Genomic DNA, 19,425 nt, shown 5'->3' with positions numbered 1-19,425 from the left:
TCCCCAAATATGTATGTAAAATTAGAATGTCAGTTCCCTACACAAAGTTAAGATAAATCATCAAGGTTTTGGGTCCACTATTATAATTGCTTCTTCTGGGTAGAGAAGGTCTAACTGTATATTGTAGATGGACATATAAGATTCTCATGCAAGGAAATGATTTATCCCTATTAATCACCCAGGGCTAAGGGCAGAGGAAATGTCACCTACGATGGGCAGAAGAGGGGGATTGTGTGGGAGTGTGGGGTTTCTAGACTCTATATTATGAGAACAAAGATTTCCTTTTGGTCCAGGAGAGAAAGCTATACCTACCACCTGGTCTTCGGACAGAAACTCCGAGCCTGACATTAACAGTGTTGAAATTCCAAACTTTCAGTAAAAATACGTTCAACAGCATAGCTGGGCATTTGGATTGTTAAAGGGGAAAACAGCTTCTGTTCTAGGAGCAAGTTGGTACTGAGAGAGGACGTATCCAGGAAAAGCCATTTGCCTTACTGCATAAGGTGATCTGGAAATCTCTGGGACCACAGAGTTCTAGAGCCGTAATAGTGGCATGGGATTGATGGGATAATCTACAAGTCATTTTCAGTCCCCCTCCCATAATTTATCCAGGTCTAATCAATACCATTACCCCAACACATCTTCATGGGTCCACCCTTTGCAAGTCCCCTTTGAGTCTCACCTGGATCAGTATCATAGCTCTTAACTGCTCACCCTACTTCCAATCTTGCAGCTGCAATCCATTCTACATATAGATGAATCCTTAAAGCTATTAATAAAATCATGCCACTTCCCTACTTACAGAGCTCCAGTGATTTCCCATCAAGAGAGCACTAAAACTCAAATTGCCACCAGGTGCCACAGGACCCGTCCCTGCTCTCTCCCTCTCTTTCAGCCTCACTCATGCACTCCAGCCAACAGGGCTTTCTTTCTCATCACTCAGACTTCAGCTCAAATACCCTCTGTCCTCAGAAAGCCCTGCCCTGACTACCTTGTCACTGCTCATCACATCACCCGAACAAAATTCTGGCTTAGTGCTTTCATTTTCCTTGTCATTTATTTATTTGATGTTTGTTTATTGGTCAATCTGTTGGTTTGTTGGGTTATTGGCTATTTCTCCTAACTGGAAAGCAAGCTCTGTGAAAGCAGGTCATCATCTCTACCCCCAGCTCCTGGAACCATGCCTGGCACGTAATGAATAAGAGCTCAGTAAATATCAGTTGATATTTACTGTGAGAATTCCTCAGGGATTGCCAGACGTTGCTCCAGAAGAGAAATCCTGCAAGACTGCTGCCATTTTGACAAAGTAGAGGAACCAGAATCATAAGTGTTTAAACTTCAAAATAAATGTCTCTTTATTTTGTATTCCAATCTGATGAAGCGGAACATGCTAGTTAATCATACTATACAAAAATTATTTTCAAATGTTTAAAGTTATAACATTTTTTATTCTCTTTTCCTTGATAGATAATGTGGACCCATCATATCAAATTCCTTTCTACTTAACACTCAAAGCCCTAGTCCATTGTCATCTCTGCCCATATCTCCTTCTGACAAGTCGCTTCCCATTCTGAACTCCTGAAATACTCTATACATTACACTTTTACAGCAATGATTGCAGTACCTTGTACGTGTTTGTTTGCAAGTCTACCTTCCCTATTACCACTGAGTTCATAGAAGGTAGGTGGCCCATGCTATTCACATCTGTATTCTAGCACCCAGAATTGAACTCATTACCTGGTAGTTATTTTTTATATGAATTCAAAATGAATCAATAAAGAAAGGAAGGCTGATACTTATAACATGAAATATAAATTTGGGGGTTTTAAACATGTTTTATTTTGAGATCCTCTCAAAAAGGAAGGTATAGAGTTTATTAAACTCTTTTGTTGTAGGCTTTGCAAAAGCATTATTCAAAAAATGTATTTTACAATAAATGCTGGAGAGGGTGTGGAGAAAAGGGAACACTCTTGCACTGTTGGTGGGAATGTAAATTGATACAGCCACTATGGAGAACAGTATGGAGGTTCCTTAAAAAACTACAAATAGAATTACCATATGACCCAGCAATCCCACTACTGGGCATATACCCTGAGAAAGCCATAACTCAAAAAGAGTCATGTACCACAATGTTCATTGCAGCTCTATTTACAATAGCCAGGACATGGAAGCCACCTAAGTGTCCATCATCAGATAAATGGATAAAGAAGATGTGGCACATATATACAATGCAATATTACTCAGCCATAAAAAGAAACGAAATGGAGTTATTTGTAGTGAGGTGGATGGAGTTAGAGTCAGTCATACAGAGTGAAGTAAGTCAGAAAGAGAAAAACAAATACCGTATGCTAACACATATATATGGAATCTAAGGGGAAAAAAAAAAGGTCATGAAGAACCTAGTGGTAAGATGGGAATAAAGACACAGACCTACTAGAGAATGGACTTGAGGATATGGGGAGGGGGAAGGGTAAGCTGGGACAAAGTGAGAGAGTGGCATGGACATATATACACTACCAAATGTAAAATAGATAGCTAGTGGGAAGCAGCCGCATAGCACAGGGCGATCAGCTCGGTGCTTTGTGACCACCTAGAGGGGTGGGATAGGGAGGGTGGGAGGGAGGGAGATGCAAGAGGGAAGAGATATGGGAACATATGTATATGTATAACTGATTCACTTTGTTATAAAGCAGAAACTAACACACCATTGTAAAGCAATTATACTCCAATAAAGATGTTTAAAAAAATGTATTTTATTTCATATCATTTCATTTTAAATGCAATGTTAACTAACTTGTATATGATTCATTTTATTTACTTGTTCAATTGCATTTAAATTGGTTAAAGTTAATCCAACTAGTTTAATAATATAACTCTGGCCAAATCTGAATATAAAACATTTGAAGCAATGATTCCAATATATTTTGGGAAGAAAATCTGAACAGCAAGGAGCCAGCTAATCCAACAACGTATTTCAGGGAAAAATTTCAGTCTGGCCAGAGATCTGTGCTCTTTCTTTTTATTGTATCATGTATATTCCCAGGAATATTAATCTCTGGAGTCAGTTCTGATTTCAACCATGGACAGAGTTTCAAATCATGAGATTTCTGGAAGAGATTAATTTCTAATTCCTCTAGTCTGGATAGCATGTTGCTAGCAGATTTCAATGATAGATTGATGCACTCTCAGCCTCTTTAGAGGAGCAACTCTAGATGGTTAAAGGCCTCAAGCCCTTTGGAAATTTAACCGTCCCATGTGAATTTTTTTTTTTTTTCCTAGAGCAGACTGTTAAATGTACCTAACTCTGGATGGTGATGAGTGAGAAGAAAACCCAAGGTTGGCCAAAAGGAGCAGTTGCTTCTTTCATCTTCCAAGATACCAGCTGTCTCTACTCTTCATTACCAGGAGTGTCCCTAATGCATGTACAACTGCAACCACCGTGACATCTATGTGCCTCTGTCTCCTTAATTCAACACTGAGCTTTGTGAAGACATACATTATTTCCTAATCACCTCTGTATCCCTAGCTCCTAGCCATGCACATGGCACACAGCAGATCCCTAAAAAAAATATTTATTGCACTGAACAAAAGTGGCAGCTGGTGGTCTCACAAGGTTTCCAGATGTCTGTCTCTTCCCTGCCACTGCAGGATCCTCTAGTAACATCTCTCATTTCTTCTTTCTCCCCTTGGCTGTTCTTAGGCTTTAGGTAGTTGGAGAGCTCTAACACTTGCTAAAGATTGAGAATAATACTGAGTTATGTGGAGAGAAAAAAAAAGCCCACTTGTTAAAAAGGACCCATCTTTGATGAATAATACAAGAGAAACAATTATGATAAAAAATAATAGTGACTCAACCAAGAGGTTTGTCTCTTAAATGAGTAGGCACTTGAGTGAGATAGATGAACAAACATTGCCCTTGGCAAGAGAGCCTGCTTCCTGTTGCTAGGCAGAAATCAAGTTGGCTTTACTCAGATGGCAGTTTAAGTTTCTTAGCTGCTTCAGATGCTATTCCAGATAAGCTGAAAGAAAAGAGCATGGACTGATGGAGAAGTGGGCTGCCCCCACCCACTTAATATGTCTGCTGTGGTTGTTATCTGATAATCTTGGAGAAACTCTCTTGGAGAAACTGAGTTAGCAATAACAGGAAACAAAATGAGATCAAATAGGATAGAGAACCAGAGCAACGGTAAGAAAGAGCTTGATTACATTGTGATTAAACGATTCAGACAGGGTTGACCTGTCAGACAGTGAACAAAGCTAGTAAAGAATGATCAGGGCCATGGGAAGCACAGCCTCATGGCAAAATCAGGCAGGTTCTCCAACAATAATGAAAGGAAGCACTTAAAGCAACTTAAGAGGCCTCATGCTTGAGTGGAAAACAGCACAGTTTTGGAATCAGACACACCTATCTTTGGGATCCTAGTTCTATCCAGCTAAGAAGTTTCTTAACTACTCAGGACAATAATGACTCATTCCTTAACAACTAAAGGCAAGTTCCTTAATCTCTCTTTGCCTTCGTTTTCTCAACTCTAAACAAAAACTTGGTTATCAACTTTCTTCCTTGAAAAGTGCATACAGTATATAATATTTTTTGCATGTACTTTTAAGAGGTTCACTCTGCAGCCCATTTGGAGCCTTGAGAGTAAAAACACCTACTAAAAATATTTTGACCCTGAGACAGATTTTCTATTTCCCAAAACTTTTCTAAATGGAAGCTTGATGATAAGAAATTTGATTATTTATCAGTTGGAATTTTCTTGTAACTAGTATCTCTATGCTTCAATGCACATTAATAATTATTATGATGGTAAACTGTCATCAATATTATGCAGAGCATGGTCCCAAATTAATTTTTTGTGTGTCAGAGTTACCATGGTCGCTTATTTAAAAATCTAGAACTCTACCTTTGGAAATTCTGACCCAGAAGGCTTGGAGAGTATCCAGGAATCTGCATTTTTAACATAATAATCCTGACCTTCGTTCTTATATAAAGTTTAAGAAAAGATAAAATTTTAATTCTAACCTGTCTGGGTTTATCATTACAGGCAATACCCATTTGTTTGCTTTTCTGCATTTTAGGCTTTACTCATTTGAAGTCACATTATAAACCAAAACTTGATGTCCCACCATTTTGACTAATTCGTTTGAAAGATACCTTTCAATGCCAGAGTAACATATATCATAATGGTATGTGGAACAACTGAATCTAATGTTCTCCAGGCACAAGGTAGTCAGAATATGTGCCTTAATGTTCACGCACCAGAGTTCATATATTTTGTTAGTTGGGGGCTCTTAGAGATCCGCAGAGCACATCAAGAGGTGGGAGCAAAGAATAAAAGCAATAAAGAAGACAGTTTACAAAAGCCAGACAAAAGATTGTAAAAGTCTAGCAGTATGGGACCACTGATATAAGAGCAAATAACCACAAACAGCTGCAGAGTTCCCAAGGCCTCAGTATGTCTATGGCAGAGTAGTATAATCAAAGTCTATGATGATTATTTAAGACATTAAAAAGTTGAAAATATGCACAGACTAGTTTGTTCAAGAAGGAAGTCAGCTGCACAATATACTTTAGAAAACTTTCTATCCAAAATTTGTCAATATAAAACATTTTATTGTTCAGCTCTCAAGACAAATGCTACTTTCTGAAATTGTTTTTGAAATATGAAAGTATATGTTATTCCTTACCATCAAGAGCTAACTAAGGATACTGTAACAATTAAGCAGTCTCACTACAAACTCTGGTCCTGCTTTTAAATTGCAGCAGGAAAGATGTAGGAAGCTACCCAGACAGGTGGATGTTTTTGATGGCAGAAGGCAAAACTAGGAGACATTCGTTTTCATCCTATTTGAAAAAGTAGGTTGTCTTCACCAAATTTTCCTGTCATAAAAATACATATACATAGCCTGCCATGAAGGAAATTTTATAGTAACTGATCAATAAAGAAGCTTTAGACCTAATCCCAATGCAGGAGAACTGACAGAAGCATCAAATAGAAGAACACAGAACTTCAGGGAGAAAAGCAGCAATGAGGAGGATGAAAACCCCTCCACTTAAGGTTCTGATTCGTTTTAATGGCTCAGTAACTGCCTGCAGTTAATGACAAACTCTGGCTCAGCTTAGGGCAGGTTCAAGGGGAGCAGCCTTCGAGTCACTGCAGACACGTGATGGGTTCTGTCCACAAGAAACAACGGAAACCCCAGGGATAAATGCTTGATAATATTTCTAAAGAAAGTGACACCAAAGCTGCCGTCAGGGTCATATATAATTAGTGTGCCGTTAAAGAGACTTGAACAAGCCCTACTCAGGAGATTTTCTTTTTCTTCCCTCTGTGCCGCTGGTCTGAACAGGGTTAGGTTGCTTTTGCCTCTTTTCCTTTCACAAAAGCCAAGAACAATGGAGAGATAATGGGTTCCCATTTAAGAGAGTGAAAACAGGAGTTTAATATGCACCCCTCAGGTAATCCTTGAGTACTGGTGCCTTCCCAAACTGCAAAGAAAACAATGATGGTGGGTAGTAATTACTGCTTCTGTTGGATGATTAGAAGTTCAAACAGAGCACATAAAAAGTAAATATAAGGCATCAGAAGGAGATTATTCTGTACTTGGATCGAATTACCTGCCATTGGCATATGAACTGTGTTTTCTTGTGACATTCATTCTGGTGAAAGCGTGATCTGTGGCCGCCAGCCAGGTGTGCTGGATGGTTCCAAAGGAACAGAAGGCATGAATGCATTTGTTTTTCAGGCCATGGAGGCTAGAGTCTGCTCCGATGCTGCTGGGTTTGTGTGTTCTTCCACATGATATTAAATATGTTATTTAAACACCTAACCTGTGAAAATGGAGGTCTTGGAGGATTTGAGGAGAAACAAATTGAAACAGTCTCAGAAACATTAATAAAACCCAAAAGGGAATCATAGCCAGTATGGGGTGAGAAGGAAACAGAGACAATAGGAAGAGGGGAAAATGAATGAATTTTACCATTAAGCTCCCCCCAACCAGATCAGGGCTTGATTGAGTTCAAATTTTCACTAAGTATGATTTCACAAAGGGTATATCCACCAGACTTTTGATACAATGATCTGAAGATGGCCCTGCTCCAGGGAGGGATGTTAAAACTCTCTTGGCTATTGTGCAGGCATCTGGGAGCTAATTCACATGCAGTGGAGCCACCATTGTCATCCCCATATCCTGGTTGTTTTCTTCACTGTGAAGACCTTATGAGCAGACCCCCAAGTAGCAGAGTACATGAACCACAGTGAAATGCCTTCAAATGAAGTACCTACCTGAAGCTAAGAAATTCTTTAATTCTCTGAATCTTTAGGTACCACCTTCTCACCAGAGCCCTCTGTGGTTCAAGAGACACTCCTTTTAGAGTCCAGAATCTCTCTGATCATGTAACAGAAAAGTGGATTAGTGACAAATTATTTCATTTTATGCAAATGCTCTTATTTCTAACCTATCACGTCAGCCTGAAAGCCTGCCCACTAAAGGAACTCGCAGAGGAAGAGGAACTGGAAAGTTGTTCTCTGATTCATGACTCCAGCTCCAGCTGTACTTATGATAATGGCTCCAGGCTGAATGCTCTCGGGAAAATGTGTATTTGGGAGAGGAAGATGCCTGGACAGTTTATTGAGATTTCCTGTGCTGCCATGAGCAATTGGTGACTTAATGAGCATATTTATAGGTACATTACAGGTCCTTTGTCATTTCAGAAATCAATGAAGTAATTTCCAAAGGAAGTTAGAGTGATCTATGGCTATCAGCTGCCCCTACTTAATTTATCATAAAGAGAAAAAAAAAGAATTCATCCATTAGGATAAACTGGAAATGGAACAATTTGCCAGAAAGAAAACTTAGCTTTGATAGGATTGAATGAAAAGTTGTATGAAGGAAGACACTACCTAAAACAAAAAAGGATAGTGCTTCTAGTGGTTAAAAGTCTTTTTTGAAAAAAATTATTAAAACATTCTTTATGTCTCTACCACAACTACCACTCTAATGAAAAGAGTTACAATTTATCGAGGACTTGTTGCATTGCCAGACCCCTGCTAAATACTTTGTATGCTTTACCTCTTTCAATCTTTATACCCATCCCATGCTTTACAGATAAGGAGAAAGAGGCTCTAAGAGATGTAATTATTACAGAGGGGTGAATAACTTGCTCAAGTCACATAGCCAGGTAAAGGGGCAGAACTGGCTTGGCACCTAATTCTATCTTACTCCAAACCTGTGTTCTTAATCACTATAACATGTTTCCAACATTCTGTTATTCAACAGCTTGGGTAAATAGGTATGATCTGATCTTCTGGTAAATTCATTTCACTCTGTGTTTGAATACAAATTCACATATACACACATCCAATTTACTTATTCATCCCTTCAACCAGATACTTATTCATCACATACCTTGTGTCAAACCCATGCTAAGGCCAGGAGACCTAAAGACAAAAACATAAGGACTCTCTTCACACTGAGTTTATAGCAGGGAGACAGAAAAAAAAAAAACAAAAAAAAACACCTTTATAACATAGTGTGTGAGGTCATTAAGGAAAGTACAAGGTGAGGAAAGCAGAGGAGAAGTGGGGCGTTATTCTCCAAATAACAGCGTAGGAAGACTTCCCTGCTCATGTCAAATTACCAATGCTTTTTCCAAAGCTCCTGATCTCAGTTCAAATTTAAGATAACAGCAAAGGAATTGAGGTTGTTTACTTGGTTTTAGGAAAACTCCCATCTGTGTTTCTGCAGAGCGCACCGGAAAGGGTGTATTTCAAGACAAGGGAAATCTCCTTCTCCCAAATATAGAACCTCTAGGAAACTGTGTTCTTAATTTAGAAACTAACTTCAAACTTTGGTGCTTGCAGAGCAGGTGGGTTGAGGTAAAAGCACAAGCTTGGAGCCACTCATAGATTTCATTGTCTTCTTTCCATTTTCTTGGCAATCCTTAGAATTAAGTCCAAAAAGACTTGCAAACAATCATTTTCATGTTGTTTGCACATAATAGACTACATGTTTCCTTGGTTGGCAAACGTGAATTTCTCTTCAAAATTAATGCTTTCAATATAATGAGAAATGACTTTCAAAAGCTGTAATATTCCTTCTGTGAAAGCCCTGTTGAATAGTCTCTGTTTGTTCCTGGCTGAAAAAGGAAAAGGTCTTGTAAATAAAATGTGAGAAAAATGATAAGGATAGATAGCAGGCTGGAAGGGTGACGCAACTGCTAAATGTTATTAAGATACACCCTGATACGGGTTGCATATTTTACACTGCGCGTGCGTGTATCTCAATCAATCCTCATAAGAGTCTTATGAAATAAGCCGGGTCAGTTTTTCTTCCCTGCCTTCCAGTTGAGGAAGTAGAGTCTCTAAAATTATCATAACCTTCCTGGAGATTGTCTAGCTAATAAAGAGGACCAGAAACTGAACCCAGATCTACCTGAATCTGAGTTCAGTGCTCTCCACTATTTGATATGAAACATTATAACTGGAAATAGACGTCTAGCTCCTTGACATTAAAATAAAAATCACTTCTAATGATGTTAATGGGGTAATGTATAAGGGAAGTGTTATATTTCATTCATTTAATAAATATTTATTGAAGGCAGGTCATTGTGCTAGGCGCAATAACAGACACCCAAAGATGAACAATGCTATACCCCTCCTTTACCCAGGAAGATCATGTGTATGTACCCATGTGTACATGAAAACCCATCTTCTCTAAATAAGGTCTGAAGTGTATTCTGGAACAAAAATTATGAAATACACACAGCTCCCATTCTTGAGATGTTTCAGGCAGCTGATAATAGGCTTAGCCGAACATACGCAGTGATAAAAGATTGATATAGGATCCTGATTATACTTAAGTGTACGACCCTATTCATTGGTTTGAAATAAGCTTTATGTCACAACTGCCTTTAGACTCGCTAGGTCTGGTGGTCAAGGCTGTTGTATTAGACCTTCTAAACTGTGTTCAGTTATCATGCATCAGATTCAGCCAATATTGTCACATCCTGACATTTGCTGTCAAGATCGAGCTCATAATTAAGCTGCTGGAGTTGGGAACTTTATAATGAATCTCTTGATGGAACTTAGACTGGTGAATTTGACATTTCATTTTTTGTTTACAGACATGAGCTGTGGTATCAAAATACCAAGTAATACAGAGACAGCTGCAGAATAGAATACTATTCTTACATGTCAGACCACAAAGTGACTGCTCCCGTTCCTTCAGGCTGCAGATGGAGACTCTCCTTATATACAAGTCTGCAAACCCTCTGTGCTTGCACCTCACTCTCCCTGCATGTTCCACACCAATCCTTGGCCCTAGTTAGAGAATTTGTCCTTTCCTAGTCCCCAGGAACACACAGTTTTTGAACATCTATTTCATTGCCTTTTAAACAAAGCTCTTTCCTCCTCAGAACACATTTTTCCCCTTGAATTTGTGTTCCTTTGTGGAGTTCAGACATATCCATCAACTTATCAGTCAGAATCTTGTATATGACTTGAAATATATTCCCCTAGGTAAAATATAATTTGCTGAAAGTGCTTTTTATCATTTTCAGTTTAACAGTTCTGAATTCTCACCTTGACTTTTAAAAAAATCATGCATTTCTAATTCCTTAAAGTTATAGACGAGTACAATTCTCAGATAATCAGTGAGCCACTGTCATCAATCACTTTTAAAATCATCAGAATAATTATGCAGAATAAAAAAAAAAGATTAAAAGGTTGTTCTTTCGTCATCCCTTCTTAAGTTAGCCTTACCCTAGCCCTATCCTAAAGATTACTTTATGATAATATGTATTCTATCAAGGTAAGCAACTTATATTCCTATGACCTATGAAACATTAAGACCCTTGTTCAGTCTAAAAGTGATGTCATTTCCTCCATACCACTTGCAAAGCTTTGTTTTTAAAGAGCTATTGTTGTATTATGAACTATATTGTTTCACACATGGTTCCATTGTCTGGGATATGGACTCCATATCTGTAGGTAAAGACTGAGAAGGAAAAGGGCAAGGTCTATTTATTCTCATTGTGTATAAACTTATGACTCTGGAGAGAAACCGTCACCAGCCCATAGTTACAAAGGGTAAGCAGCTGATCTTCCTACTAGTACTGGGTGGAAAATACATTAAAAAAAAAAATTTATATATATATATATATATATATATATATATATATATATATATATATTTATGATATCTGTAAAGTTTATCCTATATCCTTTCCAGAGGACATGAAGATGGAATAGAGTTTTGTTTTATTTGAACACAGAAGAGTTCAAAGCAAGTCTTAAAATCTTTCCAGAGAATTGCATCAAGATTATTTGTACTATCTTTGCAAATGTCTTTCAATAGCTAGCATGTGACTCACATTTTCAAACTGAAATATATATATTTAAACATATATATGATATACGTATACAGATATTTAAAAATACGTACATATGTAATTCTTAAAATTAACATATGTTTGAGTGATTATACCAATGGCTAGACTGAGATACCCCTGATATGCATATTCATGATTTTGTTTTCTGTTCTTTAGGGACTGCCAGATTGGTCATTACAGATTACAACGAACAATTTCTGTGCTTAAAGTTTTGGGTCTTTTATTGATTATGTATTTATTTGATTTCAACCAAAAGAATGATCAGTTCAACATGGTGACTTCCTTTGGGGCTCCCGCTTCACGCTGCTGTGTCACTTCTCAGTAGAGTTGCAGTGTTTTACACTCCCAGCCTTCTCCCCACCTTCACCTTGCCTGTTACCACGACCTGCAACTGCTACTAAATGCCATGGTCTCCCCCACTGAAAGGCCAGTTAAAGTGGATGATACATGTGTTTTATGACATTTTAATTAAATTAGCATCTGCCTCAACCTAAGCATGTGACACTTCATGAAAGGAACTCTAAATCTTAAGCAGCATGGAACCCTTTGTAAAGGGAAATACATAGTCCGTGAAGAAGGAAAAAAAACTGCAGCAGGTTTCAAGCCCGGGAACCTGGGGTCCTGCACCCTTCTGCGTTAGCTGCTGCATTATGCAAGGGGCCCTTATTCTCTTTCTGGCTGGTGACTGACATGGGCAAGATGGAGGGACGACCCTCCTCTGTTATTATTACTAACATGGATATGTCACAGCAGGTCAGTTATACAAAGCCTGCTGAGGGCATTTTCAGACTAGGCCTAATTCCCACAAACAAGATGATAAGATGCCTTAAACCAAAATGGATGAACTGCTAGGAAAGAGGTCATTTTAATCTATTTAGATTACTCTGGAAATACGAGACCAACGTATTTCAAAGACGAATGATATTATTTATCCTCATATTCAATGTGATGTGTTTACTTACATACACTGAGAATTCATTGGCTAGATTTTCACCTTCCTCATGAAAGAGGTCATAAAAGACAACTTGGTAATCTAACTCAGTGACAAATGCCCACAGAATTCTACTCGTCTGGCTAAAACTTCTCTGGAGAGCTCTCGTTTTTGCTCTCAGAAGTACAAATGCAACTGGTCTTCTACCTTTGCATAGGTTGTTGCTATATTTATACTCGTTTTCTCATAGGATGCTCACACAGGCAGAGTGGGAGCTAAATCGAGCTCTGATAGGGCTTCCTCATCCTGAGCCCGTTTTCAGAGCACACAGCATTCATAAATAGACTGCAAGGCTTTGGGCTTCTGAGGTCACTGTGCTTCACACAATTGTTCTCTGCAGGGCTACGTGAAAGACAGTGCCTGGGCTGAGGCCTGGAGTTCCTGGAAGCTGGGTTTCTCAGCATTGAAGGGCTATCTCTTCTCAAACAAAAGCACAGCCAGGCTGTGGACGGTGACCTTGGTCATTGTTCTTGGGGCCTATGACTTCAGAAGTGGAGGTTACTCCTGAAATGAAAGGACCGACCTCTGAGCGGATACCATCTTGCTCTCGGGACACCTATATAAAGAGCAAATTGATATGTGCAATGGGCTAAACGCTTGGCAAACTTTCCTCTATTAAAAAGGAATGCAAATTAAAGTATTATCTGAATACCTTTCCCTCCCACTTCCCTGACACTCCTCAGGCTTAATTAATCCTCACGGATGTCAGTGAGAGAAGGTGGGCCAAGTGTAGTGATGACCGGTTGGCAATCAATGTTTTGTAAGATGTGTGGGGAAGGTGAGAAAAAAAATCTAATATTCGGCAGTTGGATGAGAAGGTCTGAGGCGGTAACAGGAAGGAAGATGATGAGGAGAGCATTAGGAATTTGCTGATTCGTAGGTGTGAATGCAGTGTGTTGCCATGTGGATATAGGTAAAGAGGGTTTGCTGTGGCAACTGAGAGATCACAGAGCATCTTCAGTGTCACATTAAAAATGTGAGGTTTTTTAATACCGACTTCCCTTTTATTCTGAATGGCCTACTGCAATTTTATAAAATCCATGAAAATTTTCTGAAATAAATACTCTGAGAGTATTTCCATGGAAGCTATAAGTTAAAAAAAAAAAAACCTTTTAAGTGGAAAAAAAGAAAAGAAAAACCAAAATAAACTATTTCAGTCCTGCTCTCCAGGGCTCAGTAATGTATAGCAACTCTCAAAATGTAGGTAGGTCTCCTTTTGGGAAAGAGCAGACAGGGAGAGGAAACTAAGGATCTGATAAACAATCACTTTAAAAATGGGTACAGATATATTTCAGACTCTTTCTTGTCTGTGCAGAAGGGCATGAAGCCTTTACAGGCTGTGAAGTACTTAAAGAATTGCCATTAACTATTTCAGATATACAGTGTGATTTAAGGTAATATAATGAATTACCGTGTATCCAACATTCAGACAAGGAATAAGACATTACTATGCTACTTGCTTCCCTCTGCCTCTCTCTGGCTGCATTTCCATCCCTCTTTGCAAAGACATCCACTATGTATTGCTTTTAAATTTATTTGAAGTTAAACCACTAACTAAGCACTATAATGTCCTAAACAGTACAAAATGTTGACAACTTATTTTTTACACAGTTTCTGATGAAGGCAGGGATGCTGATATGTCCTCGTTACAGATATAGCTGAATCTACTCTTACCTGCCAAACACAAGAAATGTTTGAAAGCATGATATAATTCAAAGCAATGCTTTTAATATTGTTTTGAATAGATAGTCTTAGGAATATGGGCAGGAAATTAAAAGTATCTATATGGTTGTTTAAATAAGAGTCAATATTTTCATTTGAAAATAATTCTACTGATCTTTGAACTTTTACAAAAAAGGATTTAGGTCACATAGGATTGTAATTGACTTGCTGTGTTTGCATTGGCCCTGCCTATATTTACACAGAGCCATATTCTTTCTCTTACAGTCTCTGTCTCTGCCCTGGGCCACACTGGTGGGTATAGAACAGACACACATACATTACACACATGCAGAGGAAATAACCTCAGAGGCAATATCCTGAATCCTCAAAACCACCTGTCATTTCATTTAAATCAATATCAACTGATTATTTGACTAAATGGACCTAGGATTGGATTAAACTGATAGATCAATAATCAAAATGGACCAACTAGAGTTTCTTGCCCCAACAAAACAGAAAGTGATAAAAATGAAAATGATGAAATTGCTAAGGTCATTGTTTTTATTAAGCCAACTCTGACTTCTTCTGGGCTTGGTGTTTATTTCCAAAGCTAAACTAAGGATCTCCTTACTTTATATAATCTATAAGAACCACACTACCATTTGGCTTTCTGTAACATTCCACAGTCATAAACATATCCCGAAATTTGGGAGCAGTCTTGGGGTTCATCTGAAGATGCTAACGTAGGCCAGAGAAGTTGGAGAGACATTTGGATGAGGTGGGGCCTTGGTGCTCCCTGGTATCCTGAAGAGAGCAATTAGCTCCTCTGTTTGTGTCCCCAGGCACTTGGTCTTAGGTCTGGTGCAGTGACTCCTGATATAGTCCTATAACTCAAAGAATTAGCAATCTTCAGCTCTAAAGTGAACTAAAATAGGTGGAATTGATTTAAAAATTCTAGAGAGGCTCTTGTGCAGCAGTGAAAGTGACAGTGTAGAAATCACTTGGTAAATTTTACACTGTTTTCCTTTGCATTCCCCAATACTGGGTCCCCAATCCCCTTGAGACTCTTGGTCATCTAAAGAGAAAGTGGAGGGTAGGGGGGCTGCTGGGCGGCGTCCAGCTTGCAGATCTGGTGGTTGATTTGTCCACCTGGGAAAAGGAGATTTCACAGTGACTGAAGATGCTATTACCTATTTTGGAGTCAAGGAACTATTCTAGATCTTAACCATCCCACCTCATCACAGAAACTTCCCCCACCCCTGTCCGAATTTGTGCAGCAGACTGCAGCATAAATATTTTCTAAGAATCCCTTGAGAACCTGCTAAGATCCTCCAAGACCCAAGTAATTTAGGTTGTAATGCAAAGTTGAGATACTGATATATAAGAGAGAATACAGGCAGCCACTCAGCCTTTATTCTGCTATGCTTTAAAAAAATGTTCTAGATATATTTCGCACCAGAGTTTATCAGACTTTAGTCTATCTTAACAACTCAGAGCTCCCATGAGTACCTGACACGTTATATTGGGTTGGCCAAAAAGTTTGTTTGGGTTTTTCCTTAAGATAGGAGTTAAAAAAATAAAATTCTCCTACTTTCCAATAAACTTGAGTCTATTTTTCTATGCTAATTTATTTTAAAATAACGAATCTACCACAATTGGTGGAAACACACTAGGTAGTGACAGTGCTCTGGCTTGCTCAAGGAGAAATCTCATACCAGTCTGGAAGATTGAAGAGAATAAAGAAGCAACTGGACTCTGAGGGAGACGTAAGACATTCCTACCTCTACCATCTGGGAATGAGGCGGGAGAGAAAAACACAAAAGTAAACAATGACTCGTTCATTCCTACAGGGCTTCAGATCCATTTCTAAAGATCTCTAGAGAGATAACAGAGAAATGTTTCCTTCCTAGCAACCTCTCACTACCCGTTCAGACTGGAAGCCTTTCTGCTGAGCTAGCGCAAGGCTCTGCTGTAACATAAAGGCTTCTCCCCCTGCACTGCTCTCCAGGGAAATGGCATAGAGCTGCCCACCTTTCAAGTCATTCCAGGCTAAGGTTAATCAAATACTCAACTCTTTCTTAGTCAAGTTAATAAATACCTCTTGATATTTGCTGGTTTCTCAAGATGGTCATGCTCCGTTCCCACAATCATCTTCCAAGGTAGGATTTTAGGGACTAAGTAAATTAATGCCTATGACTCAGAAAAATCACTTTTGATCATTTTGTCATTTGTCTCAGGACATTTAAATAGCCCTAGACATACCATGAAGAAGACTGTCTCTTTTCCCTTGATCCCCTTTCCTTGAATAAAGCTTTCTCTCTCTTTGTCTTTGCGGGGCCTCAGAGATGATCATTTTTCGATCCTTCATGTTTTTGCAGCAGTATTAAATATCAGAGATAATCAAATCAAGCATGCTATGACACGAACCAGATGTTAAACCCACCAAAACCCCTAGATGACTTTTTATCTCCTATTGTTGATGCTATAGATATAGTCCAATCTTTATTTTTATTTCTCTTTTCTTTGGGCTTTATTTTCAAAATTCAGTAAAGCATTATAATATTCTATTTCATTTTACTATAAAATGATTTTTTAAAAATTACTTAAAGAATTTGGATTAATTTTGTCCATTGCTTGAATTGAGTTGCTAGATTTTATAACGCCTCTTACATTTTAACTTGAGCTAACTTATTACTACACTCAGTAGATAGATGCCACTTTAAAAGTGACCCTAGATTATGAAAATAAGGTGATTTCCTCAGGGTCAAACCTGTACAACCAAATATGATAAATAAGACGAGCCTTCTGCAGAAGTCATCTTATAGTTTGCATGCATATCACCTAGGTATTTCCTTAAAACCTAGGTTTTCAGGCCCCAAGTCAGAGATTCTAATTTAGAATTTCTGGTGTGCACCTCATGACTCTACATTTTTTAACAAGCACCTCAAGTGACTGTGATGATGATATTACATGTGACACAATTTGAGCAACTAATTCAAGGAATAGGGTGTCCCATTAGACAAAGCAGGAAGATAGTAGGTCCCAGAAACCTAACCAAGACTTGAGACGTGAAAGGACCAACTTCTTCAATCACCAATTTCTGGCAATTTTAACTCAATAGTATTGTTTAAAAATATCCCATTAACTGAATCCCTCTATAATTTCCCTAATTGAGGCTGACCTAATCGCTCGCATTGATTACTACATCAACCTCCTAATTGGTCTCTCTGCTTCCTCAAATCAATTGTAGGCTAAGAGAGATTTCTGAGCATGATCAGTGTTTTTCTGGTTTCTCTCTTTGCATGCTGTTTATCTCTATCTTCCTATAAACATTTTTCTCAGAGTAGTTCTGGGACTCCCAGGGATGGTCCATATGGGCTCATGAATAAGTCTAGTTGACTTTTGGTTCTGCTAGGTATATAAAGAAACATGTCTTTCTTCTGCTGTAGCTATCTCCTTGCAAATCACCATGTCTTCTGGATATTACAGGTCCCCTCTGGGTACTGCTACATCTGCTGGAACCCAAAGAGTACCACCAGGTCACTGTTTCCATCTCTTTCCCAAAATATCTGCAGATACCCTGAAGCCTCAAGGCATGGTTGTCTGCACTCAGGGAGGGGTTACAACTTGTGCTAGGGTCAGAGAAAAAATTAATTTAGCAATGCAGAATAGGGTCATTATTCTTTTGCAGTGTTTGCAGACAAAAGTCACAAGTCCAATTCCAAGCTACTTTCCCTCTTATCCATTATGGCTGCCACCCAAATCTCCCATTCCATTTCCCAGGGAAAGAAGAGAGGCACCTCTTTCTGAATATGAGGTAACTACCAGGGCATGGATGGTGGGCAAATAGGAATCCACAAGCCACCTGGACAGTGATGACTCTTTGAGACCTTTCACTGCCCCACTTGTTCTAATTTTTTTGCGGGAGGTGTGGGCAGTGGTGGCAAGGCAAGGTGGTAATTGGAGAAGAAAGTTTCGATTTTCACAGAGCTGGCATGAGAATTTCGAATAGGCACCTGGAGGTTTATCTTATTTATAAATTCCCTTTTTCCCAGGTGTAGACAAAATGAAAATAACCCGGTCCTGGCGGTGGTACATATATGGTACCCAGAGAGTAGCTCTTAGGCAGGTGGAGGGGGGTAACTCCTGCAGCTTTCCAGATCTTGATCTCATAGGTCTGGATTTCAAAATCCTTATATGTAGCAAAATGTTAAAGACATCCTTGTTTACTTGTGATCAGCCTGGGGGTTAAATAGGGAGGCATCAATCACTTAGTGAACCTCAGGTTGAAAGTTTTAAAAACCCTGTTTCCTAACACAAATTCTTTGGGTTACTATCCTTTGGTTTATTTCAGTTCACTTCCTTTTGGTTATGCCCTGGTATTTAGTAGAGTGTGTTTGGACATTCAACCTAGTCATGGCTCTACTAAGGAATGTTAAGGAAAATGATACCCATAGCTAGAACAGGTTGCTAAAGAAGAATCAATTACCACTCCCCCTAAAAGCCACATCTCTAAGGGGAAAATGGATATTTAAAGACAAAAGGAGGACAGCGAGGGTCAGTGCCCCCTCCTACAGGAAGCCATTCCTTCCAGAGCATGAACTCTATTTCATCACAGAAGGTGGCGATTGAGCCTACAGAATTGAAGTTCCTTGGGAAATAGTGACAGAGGTATGGGGATCGCTGGAAAGTCTCAGAGGGACCTTGAAGATTCTCAGGGCTTTTCATGGAAGTAGCTGACTGTTATTTGAGCTCAACAGTGCAGTTCCTTCATCTGAAATCAAAGACTGACTCAATCCAACTGCACAAACAGAGTGAGAGAAAAAAATGGAAAGAAATGACCCAAGAGACTTTACAGCCATTTCCTGACCTAAGCCATCGATTTATTGTGAGTCTTGGAAAGGGCGTGCAATTTTGTAATCATTCGGGAAATGTTTGATGCATAAACAGTTTCCAGCATCTTCAGGAATAGCCTGATGTTTAGGCCCTGAGAAAAATATCTCCTGTACAACCTTGGAGTTGCCCTCAGGTTGCAGCTGAGTTCACTGGCAGAAAGCCCTTTGATCTGTATCTTGAGAACCGGCATACCAAATGCACTCTGCACTGCTTCCATTTTCTGTCTGGGGCATCTACCGCCTCTTGGTTTCCTTTCTCGACCTCACGCAATATGGTGCTATCCACTTGCTTTCTTAGAGGGCTAAATTGTATCTTATTACTTTGCTTTGAGCACACTCCCAGTGAGTTTATAAAGTTTAGAGGAAAAAAAATAGTACATGAGCGACCCAAGTGAATCTGCCCATTCTACGACTATCTTCTCTAAAACAGAATCAAGAGGAGATCCTTCCAAAGGACATAATATACATTTGTTTTTATTTTAAAA

The sequence above is a fragment of the Balaenoptera ricei genome, chromosome 3 (genome assembly GCF_028023285.1).
Source record: "Balaenoptera ricei isolate mBalRic1 chromosome 3, mBalRic1.hap2, whole genome shotgun sequence".
NCBI lineage: Eukaryota > Metazoa > Chordata > Mammalia > Artiodactyla > Balaenopteridae > Balaenoptera > Balaenoptera ricei.
Note: the sequence above shows the minus strand (reverse complement) of the source record.